Source organism: Oncorhynchus mykiss, chromosome 16, assembly GCF_057628025.1.
Source record: "Oncorhynchus mykiss isolate SJ-2025 chromosome 16, ASM5762802v1, whole genome shotgun sequence".
NCBI classification, from domain to species: domain Eukaryota; kingdom Metazoa; phylum Chordata; class Actinopteri; order Salmoniformes; family Salmonidae; genus Oncorhynchus; species Oncorhynchus mykiss.
The window spans coordinates 47,794,832-47,815,751 of record NC_143037.1 but is presented as its reverse complement, the minus strand read 5'-3'; positions in this window follow the sequence as shown (position 1 = coordinate 47,815,751).

Below are 20,920 nucleotides of genomic sequence, written 5' to 3'. Positions count from 1 at the left end.
TAATAAGCAACTAATTCTAAAACACTGATAAATATAGACATGTTATTCATTACAAATTACATGACCCTCCCCTGGACTAGATAAAAAAAAAAAAAAATACTAAACCCTCCCTTTGACTGACATTGAAAAACCATGATCCTCCCCCATTTTTCTCCAGGTAACCATTCTAAACATTTTGATCCATCCCTTAACTTATATCACTTAGGGCCCGATTCCGATTTAGGAAACGATGCCTTTCTTAAGCACGCCTTTCCTATGCACTACTCAGTACTTGGTATACAGACTTAAAGGCACTTCTCAGTGGTTAGTATTCGGACTTATCTTATGAAGGAGCCTAACAGGCTTTACAGACATGGTTCCTTTGCACGCGCTGAATAAATGTCATTCCACGGATGAAAACACTCCCACTTGCTGGCCAACAGAATTTTCTCGTGGAGTTTTCATTCAATAGGGTTTTCAATACATTTACCTTAAGCCATCCCTTTAAGTACGTGGGTACCTTTAATCAGAATTTTGTCAACAGACTGCAATACATCGAGTGAACGAACGGGTTCATAAAATAGGGATCAATCAAGAAAATATCCATTTCAACACCAACTGCTATCACGGCTTGGTCTGCTCTCCGCTCCATAACTATTTAATTATTATAACTATTTAATTAGCCTACATGTCTTTTTTTTACATATTATCATCTGTTACTAATGATCCTCAGCAACAACAACATGGCCGTGACGGTGTTTACACAGGAAAGCAAACGAAGGCAAACAAAACAATGTAATTACATGGAATGATCATGTAGGATATACCAGTTGAAGGGACCTAACAGTGAATTGACGTCGATACTGACGGTGGCTAATATTTAACATGATATAAATAGAAAACAGAAAAGTCGAGGTAGGCCAGAATTAAGACATTTAATGGTGCCCATCATCCCTGCGTGTTAAAAAGTCGGTCAATTTAAATTCTGCATAATGGCACAGCATTTCATAAACTTTATTGTGGGAAAGTTATGTTGACATGCTTCAGTTCTCTGCCATATGATTGGTTTACTAATTTTGTCTACGGTGATTATAAGGTCAAATAGATCTAAAACACGTGTCATTTATATTTACGTTTCCCTGATCCAACCGGATTACTCATTTAGCTAGCTCTTATCAATAGCTCTTATCAATAGCTCTTATCAAATTGTAAATGACAGTGCATGGAGATATGTTGTTATTTCTATCGGGGAAAAATGAAGTAGATGCTTTTTCCCCCACTGTATATAGGTACATTATTGTTATTTTATTGTGTTACTTAAAAAAAAAAAGAATAGTTTATTTTGTAAATATTTTCTTATCTCTATTTTCTTAAAACTGCATTGATTGTAAAGGGCTTGTAAGTAGGCATTTCATGGTCAGGTCTACTACCCCTGTTGTATTCGCCTCATGTTTCAAATCCAATTTGATTTGAATTTGGGGCCTTACAGCAGGTTCAAGAAAAAAATACAAGAAAAAAGAAATGAATCCATTTATCTGAGTAAAATTCCTTGTGAAAATATAAACAGATTGTGTTCTTGGGCATACTTTACATTATAATGATCAAAAATAACTCCAACCAAATACATCTTTATTACCCCTCAGCACTCTATTCTCAATACAGTGAGCCTCCGTCTCTTAGTTTAGCAGTAACACAGAGATTGTCTGAGTCGGTGAGTCCAGTGTGTCTCCAGTGGGAGTAGTGTCTGTCTGCTGGTGGACTGCTGGGTGGCCTTCGCTGTTCTGCTTTCTCCCCACAGAGCCCAACCTATTTAACAGACAGCCTGCATGCATCTCCATATTTCTATGTGGTTCATGAAAGGCAAAGACTTGAGAGATTGCCAAGAGACTGGCCGTGCAGCAACCAGAGACTTGCAGGAGTGTGCACATGTCTGAATGCGTGTGAATTCATGCATACTGTATTGGTATGCATGAAACCTTCTGGAATCATTGTAACAATATCCTCACACCTGCAAACGTTTTGCTTTTATTAGAGCAAAAGTTTGATACTTCAGATTGATCTTCTCTGCACTTTATAGTCTTCTGAAGGAGAGAAAGCAATCTGATTGTTATCGAGTCATATCACATAACCTGTACTCTCTCCCCCCCTTTGATTTTGTGTTGTTTTGTTATTGATTTGATTCAGTCTATACCAAGCGTTTCCATTTCGGAGCTGGAGACAAACCAAACCTGTCTTTGGCCCGAAGAAAATCTAGCCAAGGTCAGTTCTGAATGATTCACCCTATCTCTCCCGCAGCGCGTCTGTCTGTGTTTTGGCCAACGTGAGCACTTCTGCCTTTCAATCGGAGGGCCACTACAGAGTGAAAACGTCTGCCTGATTCTTCCTCTTATCTCTCTGCTGCTTTTAATCTCCTGAAGCTGCAGAGGGCCGGGAGGGTTTTCATTGTCCAGGGATGTGAACCCGCAACCTTTTAAATTTCGCCCCACGCTTCAAAGCCCCTTCCGCCAGGGCGGACGCACGTCCTGGACAAAGTTGCCATTTGCTTTTCATTTCCCCCCTTCGATAAGAGAGAAGAGAAAACATTGTATATTGTAATGCTCCCTTCACCCTTTTGACATTGGCAAAATTGAGGCGCTAGCGAAAGATCGATACAAATTAAAAGCAAATACAAAAATGGCTGTGGGAAGAGGGGACATCGGGCTTTTCTCAGCACCAAAGCATTGTTTGTTCAAAAGTCGACAAAGATGGTGGAGGAAATCATTTAAAAGTTAAAGAAAGAAAAGTGAGAACTTTCACTGATGCCATCTCAACTCTACTCCTAACTGTCAGTATACTTACAGAGAAAAAATAATGCCGTCACTACTTCGCTTGTAAACTTTTTAGCTCTTAAAAAGGTGCGTGAACAGTGGAGCAATCGGAAGAGGAAGAGATATTCAGCAACTCATGGTAGCGTAATGGAAGGTCCCTTAAAAAAAAAATCTATATTTTATTGAAATGTGTTTCAGAAAGAAGATAAAATCAATGTTAATCTCTCGGTATTCTAACCACAGTCAGTAACTCTTCACATAGCTCATGAACAGTTGCCCGCAGGAAAGTACAAAGCTACAGATGCGATTGGAGCAGTTTAGAATAGTACATTGTCTAACTGTTAGCAGATTACAGGGTTTCAAACCAGTGTTGAAATAGCACTAGCGACTCATACGATTTCCTATCATTTCCATCAGGATCAATTTATTCCAATTCTCATGCTACAGCCACTTACAGAGAAATGCTCATTTATGGCTCTCTAATTGTGTGTATCAGAGCTTGAAAGTGAACCCATTCCAATGTCTACATTTGTATCTTGCATCACCATATTCACCATTTAGTCATCATGTATAATACATCATGTATCATGCCTCACATGTTCCATATCACATTCATGAAAATATATTATTTCCAGTACTATGCTGTTTACTATCTTATTATCTTACTAATACTGTGGTAATATGTTAGAAATAACCTCATGTGCCAGCGGGTAGCTATCGAGGAGATATGTGGAGTGATGGTCCGTCTGAGCGCGACCTGGACCTTGTGTGGTCTCAGCTGTGTCCTTCCTGGTTCTCCCTGGTCAATGTGGCAGGCAGCAGGAAACTCTGTATGGCCTGACACACTCAGACACACCATACATGTGTTTCTGTGCACAAAGAGACACACTGCTACGCAATCAGCTACGGCTTCTGATTTACAAGATCTTACATCAACCCCCCCCCCCCCCACACACACACACACACACACACACACACACTCCACACTCCACCAGACCCTCCAAGCATCTCCTCTTCCCACCTCTCCGCCATCTCTCTAGACCTGCAAAGTGATATTTTATAATTTTCGCTCCAACATCTACAAAACATGAACCAAATGACATCTGTCCGGCGACACGTTCCAGCGTCTGCGTGCGCCTCACGGTGTGGCAGCGGCGCCGGTGGAGCCCGGGCTACAGCAGAATGGGAAAATGGTGTCTCTCTCTGTAGTTGTGTTTCTCTCCCCCAGCTTCAGTTCCGATTCTGTTGTGTGGAGTTAATTGCCACAAGAATAGCTTGATGGTTTCGGGGGCTGGCTCGCCACTGGGTAAGGGAATGGAAGAAATAGAAATGTCTGTGCTCTTTATTTGAATGCTTAAGTGTTAACCCTTCAGTCACAGCTGGCTTCTACAGGTGTGAAGATAGGAGACATGCAGAATCATGTGGTGTGAAAGTTTAGGGTCGAGAAGAAAAAAAAAAATCTAATCTGGACAGACCCTGAACTCACAGGAGCCCATCCACACATGGTTGACTCCCAAATTCCATTCCAATCAAAGTAGGCTGTTACGTGGTACAGAAAGAACACTACATACAGGACACCATAGATGTGCTACTCTTAACTTGACCTCATAAGAGACAGTGCCCCAGGAGTGTGAATCATTTCTGTGAATCCCGTTCCACATTACAAATCATTGGATAAAATCAATGGACACTTTTCCTTCAATAACCTCAACCTCATTCCTAAATGGACCTCTAAATATTTTAGCCTTTTCTCTTCCTGGGTGAGAGAGACTGAAATCCCTTAAGATATTAAGCACCAATACTGACTGAGGTGGAAATGGGATCCCATCCCCATGGCTGTTGTCATTCTTGTCTGCTTACTGGCTTACCAGCACGCACTATCACTGATGTGATGATGAGAAAAAATGGTGAGAAACAAGAAGGGAGGAAAGAAAAAGACAGAGGCACAGAGAGAAGCAAAGAGAGAAGAACAGAGAGAAGCACAGAGAGAAGAACAGAGAGAAGCACAGAGAGAAGCACAGGAGAAGAACAGAGAAGCACAAAGAGAAGAACAGAGAGAAGCACAGAGAGAAGAACAGAGAGAAGCACAGAGAGAGGCACAGAGAGAATAACAGAGAGAAGCACATAGAGAGGCACAGAGACAAGAACAGATAGAAGCACAGAGAGAAACACAGAGAGAAGCACAGAGAGAAGAACAGAGAGAAGCACAGTGAGAAACACAGAGGCACAGAGAGAAACACAGAGAGAAGCACAGAGAGAGGCACAGAGAGGAGCACAGAGAGAAGCACAGAGAGAAACACAGAGAGAAACACAGAGAGAAACACAGAGGCACAGAGAGAAGCACAGAGAGAGGCACCGAGAGAAGCACAGAGAGAAACAGAGAGAAGCACAGAGAGAAGCACAGAGAGAAGCACAGAGAGAGGCAAAGAGAGAGGGAGTGGCATTTCCACTGTGTTATTGGTCCTGTATATCTGTGAAGAGCCATGGGATTTCCATCGATACAAATCAAAAACACATAAAAGAGACGTGCGAGGGGACGCGGTGAGAAGCTGAAGATCAGGTTCTATTTTGCTGTGATTTATGGACCACTGAGTGACCCACAGGAGGTAAGGTCAGAGGAGGCAGTGTGAGCCTGCATTCTCGATACCTCATTGCCAACTCACGGACCAGTCAATAACCTATTTAATTTAATGTCACAGCCAATATGGGTAAAGCGTATTGACAAGGTCCTGAATACACTTTCAAGAAACCCCCAGCTGCAAGGACCAGATAAACTGTTTGTGAAAAACTCAATCTTGCCTTCCATGAATGCCCCCGAGTCGTTATAAATTATTAAACCCACCTGCCCTCTAATAAAGTGTGGTGAGAAACTTCAACTCCAGGAACTAATGTCAGTGATTTTGAGGAGGGAGAGCAATTTTTGCAGAGACAAGCCTCAATTCCCACATCACATTTTAGCCAGCTCAACCTCCTCTATGAGGGGACTCCATCACTAACTGGCCTTTATGAATGTTTCAGTAATGGAGCGGAGGGAGGAGAGAGAAATGCCACTTCACATGAGCAGGTAATACAGTTATATTTCTCAGGTGTAATACTGCATCTCTTGCTATTGCCCTATGAATGCTGTTGACTTTTGCATCCATGGGTTTCTGCATTTATTAGAAAATGAAGTCAACTTTCACGCTGTGTTCAATAAAAAGCTAATAAAACGCCAATATAACTTTCAGAAAGGCAGACTTTTAAATGACAGCCTTTGGGGACTTTTGACAGCCAGCCTTTGGGGACTTTTGACAGCCTTTGGGGACTTTTGGAACAATACTTTTGGGGGTATTGCCATCTTTGTCACCTCACCAGCATTGCAAACATTGCTCCTCAAGTGTCATCTTACAAAAACATAAACACTATGTTCATCCCTGCATCTGTCTTTCCCTAAGTGAGTGGGTGACACTGACATCTGAAGGTGAGTCCAGTCTTTTGATGGCCCTGTAACAGTCAATGAGCCATTTCATCTTGGGCCTCAGCCCAGTCGATACAGACCACGTCGTGTTATGGAGATCCAGCGAGCAAGAGCTCTGCCCAGACCTGATAAACCACAAATTCAACCCCCAACCCCTTTGTCTTCCATTTTGGTTTGGAGCAAAGAAGAGCATTTGGCCTATTTAAATCATGTACGCCTCTATTTAATGAGCTGTGGTAATCCTTAGCGGCTAGCAGCTGTAAGGGGCGGTTAGCCCCAGCTGAAACACAATTACTCCAAAATGAACTTGATTGGAGGATTACTCATGTTTTTCTATTCATGGTGCTAGTTTACAAACATGACAGTATCATTCCAGCAGCCACACACAAATGGCAATGTCTGTTTCATCATATGGTATCGCGAGGAAAGAATTGCTTCTCTGGCATGGGTTTTGGGCCCATTTGGGTAAAACTAGCAAAATACATGAACGTATTCAAAGTTGTCTGCTTAATTATGTTAATTTTATGTCCATTGAAGTCATCAAAATAAAGGAATGAAATAAAACATTTTCTCTTTCTATCTGTGAAAGTGTTCCTACTAGTGAGTGTCAGTTGTAATGGAATTGTCTTGTACGTCTTGTGGTTGATATATGGTAAGACTCCGGGTGCACGTTGTACCTGCTAAGGTTAATACTGAGCCACGTACAGAAGTCATCCATTGAAGGAGCAGCGTCTGTTGTCAAAATGGGGAAACTGTTTTGACTTTGTGGCTGTGTGGAAATCATGTCAAGTGGCTAATATAGAAATCGCTCTTCCATTTCCTGGTTGCTAAAATTCTACACTGTTCTCTCAATTTTCAATTTATGTGAGAAAACAAGCACGGAAGAGTGTAGGGAATCACTGTGAAATATATTTTCAATAGCAACAAAATATAATTTTTACAGCTGGTGGACGAAAACCCAAAGTAAAAGGCCCAAGCGCGAGTCTCCGCCATGTTACAGGGAAAGGGGATGCGTGGGAGGGAGATATGTTGTTTTGAAGGCTGCTTAGTGCTGTTGCAATTCACCTAGCTTCCACATAGTGGGAGAAGTATTGAAGTATTTCCACAGCTGAAGTAACTTTGGATACAGGCATAGATTTGCATCTCATCAGAGCAGTCTGGCAGGCTAGATGGTGTGCGTTATTGGAGAGCGAAGCACTTACCATTAATGACTAACTAATGGAAGACATTCTGGTACTTGATGGATTGATGTGTGCTGCTTCTCTCTCTTCCTACTTGAGTGGGCCTTGATATACTAATTTCAACCTGCATGGAAAAGATTTGAACAAGATTGTTATATGTTCTATCTGTAACTTGTGAGTAATACATATGACAGCAAATACACAGTAATATCTGATGTATATTGTTGGTTAACATTTAGACATAAAGGAAATGCTGTCACGTTCGTCGTAATGATGAGACCAAGGCGCAGCATGAGTAGAGTTCCACATTGTCACGATCGTCGTAAGAAGCGGACCAAAGCGCAGCGTGGTGTGAATGCATCATTTTAATGGATGACGAAAACACAAAGTAAACTGAACAAAACAATAAATGAACAACGACCGTGAAGCTATATACCAAATGTGCTGACACAAGCAACTAACATAGACAATCACTCACAACCCACAATGACAAAACAGGCTACCTAAATATGCTTCCCAATCAGAGACAACGACTAACACCTGCCTCTGATTGAGAACCATATCAGGCCAAACACAGAAACAGACAAACTAGACATCCAACATAGAATGCCCACTCAGATCACACCCTGACCAAACAAAACATATAAACATACAAAGCAAACTATGGTCAGGGCGTGACAGTACCCCCCCCCCAAAAAAACCTGAACCTATAGGGGAGGGTCTGGGTGGGCATCTGTCTGCGGTGGCGGCTCTGGCGCTGGACGTGGCCCCCACTCCACCATAGTCTTAGTCCACCTTAGTAGCGTCCTTTGAGCGGCGACCCTCGCCGCCGACCTAGGACTGGCAACCCTGCTAAAGGGCCCCACTGGACTGAGGGGCAGCTCCGGACGGAGGGGCAGCTCCGGACTGAGGGGCAGCTCCGGACTGAGGGGGAGCTCCGGACTGAGGGGCAGCTCCGACCGAGGGGCAGCTCCGGACTGAGGGGCAGCTCCGGACTGAGGGGCAGCTCCGGACTGACTGACGGCTATGGCAGCTCCTGGCTGGCGGCTCTGGCATTTCCTGGCTGGCTGACGGCTCTGGCAGCTCCTGGCTGGCTGACGGCACATAATTTTAATAAACCGAAACTCACTGAACAAAAACAACAAACAACAAACCAAACGTGAAGCTACTGTAGTGCACTCAGGCAACTAAATGTAGACAAGATCCCACACCAGAAAATGGGAAAAAGCCAACGATAAACAGCTGTCTCTGATTGGGAACCATATCAGGCCAACATAGAAAAACACAACATACAATGCCCACCCCAAATCACACCCTGACCTAACCAAATAAATTGTCTCTCTAAGGTCAGAGCGTGACAGTACCCCCCCCCCCCCCCTCCCCCTCCCTGGAGCTCGTCGCTGGAGACCCCGGACTGGGGACCATCGCTGGAGGCTCCAGACTGGCGACCGTCGCCGGAGGCTCCGGACTGTGGACCGTCGCCGGAGGTTCCAGACTGTGGAGCGTATCAGGAGGTTCCGGACTGTGAAACGTCACTGGAGGTTCTGGACTGTGAAACGAAGCCCTGGACTGGGAACTGTCGCCGGAAGCTCTGGACTGGGAACTGTCGCCGGAAGCTCTGGACTGTGGAGGCGCACTGGAGGCCTGATTCGTGGGACCGGTACAGGTGGCACTGGGCTGATGACACGCACCTCAGGGCGAGTGTGGGGAGGCGCACTGGAGGACTGGAGCATAGAGCTGGCACAATGCGTTCTGGCTGGATGTTTTTTTTCCCGGCAAATGCGGGGTGCTGGTACAGGACACACTGGGCTGTGCAGACGCACCCGAGAGACAGTGCGCAGAGCCGGCTCAGGATATCCTAAGTACGGGGAGTAGGCTCGGGTCTGAACCCTGCCAATCTCTATGTGTGCCCCCTCCTTTGCCGTGATGACAGCTTTGCACCCTCTTGGCATTCTCTCAACCAGATTCACCTGGAATGCTTTTCGAACAGTCTTGAAGGAGTTCCATAAGCTGAGAACTTGTTGGCTGCTTTTCCTTCACTCTGCAGTCCAACTCATCCCAAACCATCTCAATTGGGTCGGGTGATTGTGGAGGCCAGGTCATCTGATGCAGCATTACATCACTCTCCTTCTTGGTCAAATAGCCCTTACACAGCCTGAAGGTGTTTTGGGTCTTTTTCCTGTTGAAAAACAAATGATAGTCCCACTAAGCGAGTATCACTGGGATGGCGTATCACTGCAGAATGATGTGGTAGTCATGACGGTTAAGTGTGCCATGAATTCTAAATAAATCACTGACAGTGTCACCAGCAAAGCACCCCCACACATCACACCTCCTCCTCCATGCTTCACGGTGGGAACCACACATGCAGAGATCATCTGTTCACCTACTCTGTGTCTCACAAAGACATGGCGGTTGGATCCAAAAAACTCAAATTTGGACTCATCAGACCAAAGGACAGATTTCCACCGGTCTAATGTACATTGCTCGTGTTTCTTGGCCCAAGCAAGTCTATTCTTCTTATTGGTGTCCTTTAGTAGTGGTTTCTTTGCAGCAATTTGACCATTACGGCAGTATTCACGCTGTCTTCTCTGAACAGTTGATGTTGAGATCAGTCTGTTACTTGAACTCTGTGAAGCATTTATTTGGGCTGCAATTTCTGAGGCTGGTAACTCTAATGAACTTATCCTCTGTAGCAGATGTAACTCTGGGTCTTCCTTTCCTATGGTGGTTCTCATGAGAGTCAGTTTCATCATAGAGCTTAATCGTTTTTGCGACTGCACTTAAAGAAACATTCAAAGTTCTTGAAATTTTCCAGATTGACTGACCTTCATGTCTTAAGGTAATGATGGACTGTCATTTATCTTTGCTTATTAGAGCTGTTCTTGCCATAATATGGATTTGGTCTTCTGTATACCTCCCCTACCTTGTCACAACACAACTGATTGGCTCAAACGCATTAAGAAAGAAAGAAATTCAACAAATTCACTTTTAACAAGGCACACCTGTTAATTGAAATGCATTCCAGGGTATGAACCATGAAACTGGTTGAGAGAATGCCAATAGTATGCAAAGCTGTCATTGAGGCAAAGGGTGGCTACTTTGAAGAATCTCAAATATAAAACACATTTTGATGTGTTTAACTAGTTTTTGCTTACTACATGATTCCATATATGTTATTTCAGAGATAGATAATTTCACCATAAAATGCACCTTTATAATAAAATCATGTGAAGGAAATGTTATAGTTGTGATTTTCTAACAACCAATTTCTGTGTTCATGTAAGCGACTGATTGAACAAATCCTCACTTATCAGTATCTGCAGTTTGGCAGTACTCCCAAAACCTTGTTTAGAGAAAGGGATATCTCAGTTTCAAGGTCTCAGCTTAGAGAGAATGCCTTGTGAGGTATTGGTCTGTCACATGCATGACCCAGTATTGGTCGTCACATGAATGAAGCAAACATGAACTATGAATGACGAATAAGCTAAATCATGCAAATATAACTTGTCAGTAAATAAGGGAACTAATGGGACAGCCCCTTTAGAGCTTATGACAGACAGACATTCTCCAGGTCTCATGTGGAGACCTGGACAAAGTGAGGGAAATGATCTCGGAGAAACAATGGATAATTTAAGATTGACTTAGAGTGTCCTTGTGTAAGAATTTCAACAACAATTATTAAATGCATAATCGCATTTGTGGTCACTTTTGATAATGGTGTTTTCCTGCTAATGTGAAGAAATAGCCTAATAGTTTATCAACATTTTAAGCAAAACTTTCTGATCTGTTGTGTCAGCCACATTGTGTAAAACATGTTTGGGGATGCTTGTGGTTGTATTAATGTGGGATCTTTTGCATCCCACAACTGTCCCAGACTGTGTCTGGAATATTTATTTCTCGCACAGAATAGAATAGGTTGACTTTTGTACTATGGGGGATAGCAGATTGACACAGGCTAGTGCTTTTGCTGTTCGTTAGGCCTACTCATCTTGTTGGCTGACGAAAAGTAAATGTAGACAGTTCTTCCAATATCTTCAATATGCACCTTGGAATTGGATAAGGACGTGTGCAGTTGCTTCCCCGATGTGTCTGTCTTCACTTGTAGCCTGTGAGAAAGACCCCATCATGTGATGGAGAGTGCGCAGCACTCAGTGAGTGCTTCGGAGCATGCACTCAGGGAGAAGGGCACAAGAAAGGCATGGATTTTTTTAGGGGGCATTATGGCCACAAATGGGATGCTGCAGTGAAATTTGAGGCATTATCAAGTGCTTGTCAAATTGTGAATGAGATGAGATGAGATATTAATGAAGTGTGTACAGCCTGCACAAAAAATATTTTTCAAAATACTTTTTATCAAATCATCATTAGAGTTGCATCATGTATAAAAAATCCAAACATATAGCGAAACTTTTGTAGAACAACTAAAGTTAATAACAATAACATTAATAACTATACATTAAGCATATAGGAGTACCTATTTCTTTGTTAAACGCTCAACACAGAATAGCTGCATGTACGCATTCCCTCAAATAATTTGGAGAAAAGATTTCTATTTTATTCAGCTTTGTTCAATTGTATTATTTATACTATGAAATAATATAAAATAATGCCACGGAACTAAGCTAATCTTGTCTGCTAAATTACCTAGTGTAGCCCACAGCCATTTGGGATAGCCACATCAGGACCTAACGTAAGGACAACTCAGAGTATGCTATTCTGTTCTTCTGAAATAGACTACATTTTCTTAGTATCATGCTTCTTTAGAGCTGTCTAAATTAAATAATGGATTTATTGTGAAGGTGTAGACTATATTACATGGATTTATTCAACTTTTTAAAATGTAGATGTTCCAAATGTCTGCATCAGTGGCGGAGCATGTGTGGAAGCCAGGAGATGCTAAAAGTGTTAATTAATGGTAAATTACCATGAGTCCGACAGGTATTTGCTTGACAATCACTGGCTGACAACATTTCGGGACTGCCACAGCCCTTGTGGTTTCTGTATCATGTTATGGGTATGCTTGTCATCAGCAAGGACTAGGAAGTTGTTAGGACAAAAATAAACAGAATACAGCTATAAGCATAGACATTCCTAGAGGAAAACCTATTTGTGTCTGTTGGAAAGCAGAAATTCTAGAAATTCACCTTTCAGCAGGACAATAACCTAGAATCAAATCTACACTGGAGTTGCTTACCAAGATGATATTCGAGTGAAATCAAATTGTATTGGTCACATACACGTGTTTAGCAGATGTTATTGCGGGTGTAGAGAAATGCTTGTACTTCTAGTTCGACAGTGCAGCCAGTGCAACATAAACCCAATACACACAAATCTAAAGGAATAGAATTAAGAATATAGAAATATTTGGACAAGCAATGTCAGAGCGGCATAGAATAAAATACAGTAGAAAAGTATAGAGCGCAGTATATACTGTAGAAGCTGTTTTTCAGTCTCTCGATCCCCGCTTCAATGCACTGACCTCGCCTTCTGGATGATAGTGGGGTGAACAGGCAGTGGCTGGGTTGGTTGTTGTCCTTGATGATCATTTTGGCCTTCCTGTGACATCGGGTGCTATAGGTGTCCTGGATTTAGGTAGTTTTCCCCCAGTGATGCGTTGTGCAGACCTCTCCCTCTGGAGAGCCCTGTGGTTGTGGGCGGTGCAGTTGCCGTACCAGAAGGTGATACAGCCCGACAGGATACTCTCAATTGTGCATCGGTAAAAGTTTGTGAGGGTTTTCGCTGACAAGTCAGATTTCTTTAGCCTCCTGAGGTTGAAAAGGCGCTGTTGCGTCTTCTTCACCACACTGTTTGTATGGGTGGCCCATTTCAGTTTGTCAGTGAGGTGTACGCCGAGGAACTTAAAACTTTCCACCTTCTCCACTGCTGTCCCGTCAATGTGGACATGGGGGTGCTCCCTCTGCTGTTTCCTGAAGTCCAGGATCATCTCCTTTGTTTTGTTGACTTTAAGTGAGAGGTGATTTCTGTCGGTGGCACTGTGTTATCCTCAAAGCGGGCAAAGAAGTTGTTTAGCTTGTCTGGAAGCAAGATGTTGGTGTCCTTTAATGTGTCTGGTTTTCCTTTTGTAGTCTGTGATTGTCTGTAGACCCTGCCACATACGTCTCGTGTCTGAGCCAGTGAATTGCGACTCCACTTTGTCTCTATACTGACGTTTTGCCTGTTTGATTGCCTTGCGGAGGGAATGACTACTCTCTTTGTATTCTGACATATTTCCAGTCACCTTGCCATGGTTAAATGCAGTGGTTTGCGCTTTCAGTTTTGTGCGAATGCTGCCATCTATCCACGGTTTCTGGTTAGGGTGGGTTTTAATAGTCTCAGCGGGTAAAACATCTCCTATACAATTCCTTAAAAACTCAACCACCAAATCAGCGTATACGTCAATATTAGTATCGGAAGCTACCCGGAACATATCCCAGTCCGCGTGATCAAAACAATCTTGAAGTGTGGATTCCGATTGGTCAGACCAGTGTTGAATAGTCCTTAGCACGAGTACTTCCTGTTTGAGTTTCTGTCTACTGAAAGGGAGGAGCAAAACGGAGTCGTGGTCAGATTTGCCGAAAGGAGGGTGGGGGAGGGCCTTGTATGCATCGCGGAAGTTGAAATAACAGTGGTCTAGTGTTTTCGCAGCGTGAATACAACAGTTGATATGCTGATAGAATTTAGGCAACCTTTTCCTCAAATTTGCTTTGTTAAAATCTCCAGCTACAATAAATGCAGCCTCAGGATATATGGTTTCCCTATTTGCATAAAGTCCAGTGAAGTTCCTTGAGGGCCGTCGTGGTATCGGCTTGAGGGGGGTATACACGGCTGTTACTATAATCAAAGAGAATTCTCTTGGGAGATAATACAGTTGGCATTTGATTGTGAGGTATTCTAGGTTCGGGTGAACAAAATGACTTGAGTTCTTGTATGTTATCACAATTGCACCATGAATCATTAATCATGAAACATACACCTTCTTCTTCCCAGAGAGATTTGTATTCCTGTTGTTGCGATGCACTGAGAATCCAGGTGGCTGTACCGACTCCGACAGTATATCCCGAGAGAGCCCTGTTTCCGTGAAACAGGGTATATTGCAATCCCTGATGTCTCTCTGGAAATCCCTAGCCCTAAACTCGTCAACTTTATTATCCAGGGACTTCCGCAAGTAATATATGCGGAAGTGGTGGGTGGTGTGCGCGCCTCCTAAATCGGACCAGAAGGCCGCTGCGAGTACCACTTCTATGCCGGCGTTGTTTTGGGTCTGCCTCTAGAATCAGTTAAATTGCCCTGGGTGGTATTGAATGTTCCAGAGTGGCCCTGTTACAGTTTAAACTGAAATCTCCTTGAAAATCTATAGCAAGACTTTAAAATGCATGTCTAGCAATTTTATTTTATTTTATTTTATTTTACCTTTATTTAACTAGGCAAGTCAGTTAAGAACAAATTCTTATTTTCAATGACGGCCTAGGAACAGTGGGTTAACTGCCTGTTCAGGGGCAATGATCAACAATCAACTTGACAGAGCTTGAAGAATTGTTAAACGAATAATGGGCAGAACCCAGGTGTGCAAAGCTCTTAGAGACATACCCAAAAAGACTTACAGCTGTATTCACTGCCAAAGGTGCTTCTACAAAGTATTGACTCAGGGGTGAGAGAAAACATATATTTAATCAATTTTGAATTCAGGCTGTAACACAACAAAATGTGGAATAAGTCAAGGAACATAAATACTTTCTGAAGGCACTGTAAGTCAACACATACAAATACACCACCGACATACAGTATAAGGAAACATACAAAATCTTACCAGATTATTTCAATAAGATTCTTATTTGATTTTCATGATTCTTTTCCATATCTTTTCCATTTCTAGGAAGGTTTTCAATGTTGTATAGTGAAGAGTTTCTTTCCAAAACGCTATAACCATTTTCCGAAATGTTGGTAAATTAGCTATAGTTGTTTAAAGAAGGTGTGAAAGAGATTGGTGTATTTTTTCACTATCTAATCATGGTATGTGGTTGTTCAATGCCAGACATGTATTTGTTTGAAATCTATCACTTAATGGTTTGATTTCAGAGAGACAAATAATCATGTTTTCTTTTACGAAAAGCTATATATCTGCCTCACTCAACTTAATACAGTGCATTTAATACAGTGCATTCATTCAATACAATACATTACCAAATGTCATGGCAGTGCTCGGGTTGTTGGTTTGGAATGTTTTGAAAGTGTCTGAAAAAGTGTTCTATTGGGAAAGTTTGGTTACTAGCTGGCTAACTATAGATTATTTATCCCACGACGTGGTTGGCATCAGGTGCTGGGACCAGTGCTATCTGTCCAGGGATTATCCCGAGGGACAATCAAGATGCAACAACATTGTTGTACACAGATTTGCAGAATCTCCACATGAGACCTGGAGACAAAGTGAGGGAAACGATCTCGGAGAAACTGAAGATGGACCAGAGGAAGATTGAGTTGGAGCCGCCCACAGGACAGGGAATCCCACCACCGGCCCAGGTGACAGGCCCAAGGTAACGGTTCTGGAAAGAGCCAAGAACTTGAGGGAAACATACATCTTCCTCAAGTACATCTTCCTCAACGAGGACTATCCTGAAGCTGTGCGCCAGAAGAGAATATAACTTATCCCGGCCATGAAAGCTGCCAGAGCCATTCATCCGATATGACAGGCTCGTTATGACAGGCTCGTCCACCCTCCCTCCCAACAGCCTGGAAGGGATGAGAGTTGGTAGCTTTAACCCCACAGCACACACAAACACACTTAAACACACCAACGGATTAACAGGCTGCTAAATGTATGTTTTATTTCCCTTACGTTGTTTGTTATTTTCCATGTTATGACTATCTCTGAGAAGCTAACAGGGAGGGCTAAATGTTTTTCATTGTATTTAATCTTTATTTAACTAGGCAAGTCAGTTAAGAACAAATTCTAATTTACAAATTCTTACTTGTGTAGCCCATATGAAGCCTTATAAATAGGGTTTATGAAATCAGTAACTTGCTAACATCAGATAACATTCATATATTAGCCATTTCAGAGACTCACATTGATCATTCATTTTATAATACAGCAGTAGCAATTAGGGATGCACAATATATCGGTGAACATATCGGAATTGGACGATATTAGCCAAAAATGCCAACATCGGTATCGGCCGATGTCTCGTTTAACGCCCCCAATGTGCAAAACCGATGTCAAAGCTGATGTGCATACCTATATAAGGTAATGACGCCAGGTAAAATGTTGAGCTATACGTCCAACACAGCATTCCTAAACTAGCCCACAATGTCTGCTGTGTGGATCGAGCAGTCAACAAGTCGAGCAGTCATTTGAAAGAGTAACAACATTTCACAGAGACAATGCAAAGGCAAAATCCATTAAAGCCAAGATAATGGAATTCATTGCCCTTGACAATCAAACATTCTCTGTCATGGGTGATGTTGGCTTTTGCCAACTTGCCGACTGCATTTGGTACACAATACCAAATGTGCTATTTTACAGATGTTGACCTACCGGAGTTACACAGTAATAGCGTCACTGCTATTAGCTTCACAACAATCATACTATGGAATGCCGTTTGGGTCTTTGCGTGTCAAAATAGATAGCACTGTCAAAGCTGTACAAAAAAGTCTGCAAACAAGTAAACACCGGCCACGAACGGTGTTTACAATACCGCATTGGTAATAAAGCATAATTTGTTCGACCGCAACTTCTGGGGTAGCTAGCTTTAGCTTGGTACCTAGCGAGCACCAATGCAACCAGCCTGAAAACAATGATCAGTAGAACCTGCAGTCATTTTCATTATTCTTAGCAATGATTTAAGAATCCTTGTGAGTAAGTATTAGCTAGGTTGCCACTTGTTGTTCGCCTGTTGAAATTGAACTTCAGTTCATGAAAATAAAAAGCAAGTCAGCATCTTAACCCTGTTTCCCAAAGCTAAGTTTATAAGCAGCCAGCTAGCTTAATCTGGCTAGTGAGGCTCGACCGCACCGGGTTATATGTTGTGAAGCAAGCCACAAAAAGGACTAGGCACAATGGTGGAATTTGCAGTTTGCCTTCAAAATAAAAGTCTGACATTGATAGTAATGCAAATAAATACCAATAGTAGAATCATGCCATACTTTTATTTTGAAGGCTAACCGCAAACTCCACTATTGTGGCTAATCCTTGTTGTGGCTAGCTCCACATAGATGGGTCCGACCACCATTCATCAAATAAGAACTGTCTTATAAATTAGGGTTATTTTAGATGATGACTCCCAATCATGGCCGGATGTGATACAGCCTGGATTCGAACCAGGGACTGTAATGACGCCTTTTGCACTGACGTGCAGTGCCTTAGACCGCTACGTCCATGTGTGTGTGTTAACTACACTGCTCAAAAAAAGGGAACACTAAAATAACACATTCTAGATCTGAATGAATGAAATATTCTTATTAAATACTTTTTTCTTTACAGTTGAATGTGCTGACAACAAAATCACACAAAAATTATCAATGGAAATCAAATTTATCAACCCATGGAGGCTGATCCAACTTTGATGTAATGTCCTTAAAACAAGTCAAAATAAGGCTCAGTAGTGTGTGTGGCCTCCACGTGCCTGTATGACCTCCCTACAACGCCTGGGAATGCTCCTGATGAGGTGGCGGATGGTCTCCTGAGGGATCTCCTCCCAGACCTGGACTAAAGCATCCGCCAACTCCTGGACAGTCTGTGGTGCAACGTGGCGTTAGTGGATGGAGCGAGACATGATGTCCCAGATGTGCTCAATTGGATTCAGGTCTGGGGAACGGGCTGGCCAGTCCATAGCATCAATGCCTTCCTCTTGCAGGAACTGCTGACACACTCCAGCCACATGAGGTCTAGCATTGTCTTGCATTAGGAGGAACCCAGGGCCAACCGCACCAGCATATGGTCTCACAAGGGGTCTGAGGATCTCATCTCGGTAGCTAATGGCAGTCAGGCTACCTCTGGCGAGCACATGGAGGGCTGTGCGGCCCCCCAAAGAAATGCCACCCCACACCATGACTGACCCACCGCCAAACCGGTCATGCTGGAGGATGTTGCAGACAGCAGAACGTTCTCCACGGAGTCTCCAGACTCTGTCATGTCTGTCATGTGCTCAGTGTGAACCTGCTTTCATCTGTGAAGAGCACAGATGTCGAATTTGCCAATCTTGGTGTTCTCTGGCAAATGCCAAACATCCTGCACGGTGTTGGGCTGTAAGCACAACCCCCACCTGTGGACGTCGGGCCCTCATACCACCCTCATGGAGTCTGTTTCTGACCGTTTGAGCAGACACATGCACATTTGTGGCCTGCTGGAGGTCATTTTGCAGGGCTCTGGCAGTGCTCCTCCTTGCACAAAGGCGGAGGTAGCGGTCCTGCTGCTGGGTTGTTGCCCTCCTACGGCCTCCTCCACGTCTCCTGATGTACTGTCCTGTCTCCTGGTAGCGCCTCCATGCTCTGGACACTACGCTGACAGACACAGCAAACCTTCTTGCCACATCTCGCATTGATGTGCCATCCTGGATGAACTGCACTACCTGAGCCACTTGTGTGGGTTGTAGACTCCATCTCATGCTACCACTAGAGTGAAAGCACCGCCAGCATTCAAAAGTGACCAAAACATCAGCCAGGAAGCATAGGAACTGAGAAGTTATCTGTGGTCTCCACCTGCAGAACCACTCCTTTATTGGGGGTGTCTTGCTAATTGCCTATAATTTCCACCTGTTTTCTATTCCATTTGCACAACAGCATGTGAAATGTATTGTCAATCAGTGTTGCTTCCTAAGTGGACAGTTTGATTTCACAGAAGTGTGATTGACTTGGAGTTACATTGTGTTGTTTAAGTGTTCCCTTTATTCTTTTGAGCAGTGTATTTAACTGTACTAGAATACTTAAAAGGCCGCTAAAATTGTAAATATTGGTTATTGGTATCGGTTTTTGTTGGCAAGGGAAATATCTGATATCGGTATCAGCAATACAAGGATATGACATCTATTGAAAATACAGGAATGCTTAAGGTGGAGGTGTTGCTGTACACTACCATTCAAAAGTTTGGGGTCACCTAGAAATGTACTTGTTTTTGTCCATTAAAATAACATCAAATTGATCAGAAATACAGTGTAGACATTGTATATGTTGCAAATTACTGTTGTAGCTGGAAACGGCAGATTTTGTATGGAATATCTAAATATGCGTACAGAGGCCCATTATCAGCAACCATCACTCCTGTGTTCCCATGGCACGTTGTGTTAGCTAATCCAAGTTTACATTTTAAAAGGCTAATTTATCATTAGAAAACCCTTTTGCAATTATGTTAGCACAACTGAAAAATGCTGTTCTGATTAAAGAAGCAATAAAACAGGCCTTCTTTAGACTAGTTGAGTATCTGGAGCATCAGCATTTGTGGGTTCGATTAAGGCTCAAAATGGTCAGAAACAAAGAACTTTCTTCTGAAACTCATCAGTCTGTTCTTGTTCTGAGAAATTAAGGATATTCCATGTGAGATATTGCCAAGAAACTGAAGATCTCGTACAACGCTGTGTACTACACTCTTCACAGAACAGCCCAAACTGGCTCTAACCAGAATAGAAAGAGGAGTGGGAGGCCCGGTGCACAACTGAGCAAGAGAACAAGTACATTAGAGTGTCTAGTTTGAAAAACAGACACCTCACAAGTCCTCAACTGGCAGCTTCAATAAATAGTACCTGCAAAACACCAGTCTTAACGTCAACAGTGAAGAGGCAACTCAGGGATGCTGGCCTTCTAGGCAGAGTTGCAAAGAAAAAGCCATATCTCAGACTGGCCAATAAAAAGAAAAGATTAACATGGGCAAAAGAACACAGGCACTGGACAGAGGAACACTTCCCAGAGGAACGTTATTTTTCCAAAAATGAAAATACTGCCCCCTAGTCACAAAAGGTTAATGAGGAATTTAAAAACTGTATGGTTGAAGAGATGGGGCAAAATGATTGGTTAATAAGTCTGGCTGCACATCTAACTTACTGCAAATTGAGAAATTATGTGACTAAACTCAATGACAGAAAAAAATAAACTGTATTATGAAGCCAATATCAATGACATAAAGTATGAACTTTTAATAAAATTATGGGCAGAAAGACAAATTCAACTCCATCTTTCATCGAATCAGATGGCTTATTCATCACAAAACCATTTGATGTTGCCAATTATTTTAATGATTACTTCATTGGCAAAGTGGGAAAACTTAAGCAGGAATTTCCAACAACGAACAATGAGCCATCGTATTTATGCATAAAAAACAAATAATGAAAGAAAACCATTGTAAATTTGATTATTGTAATGTTAGTGTGGGAAAGCTGGAAAATGTATTGTTATCAATCAATAATGGCAAACCTGTCATTGACAATTTAGAGGGAAGGCTACTGAGGATGGTGGCTGACTCTATGGCCACTCCTATCTATCATATATTTAATCTGAGACTAGATGAA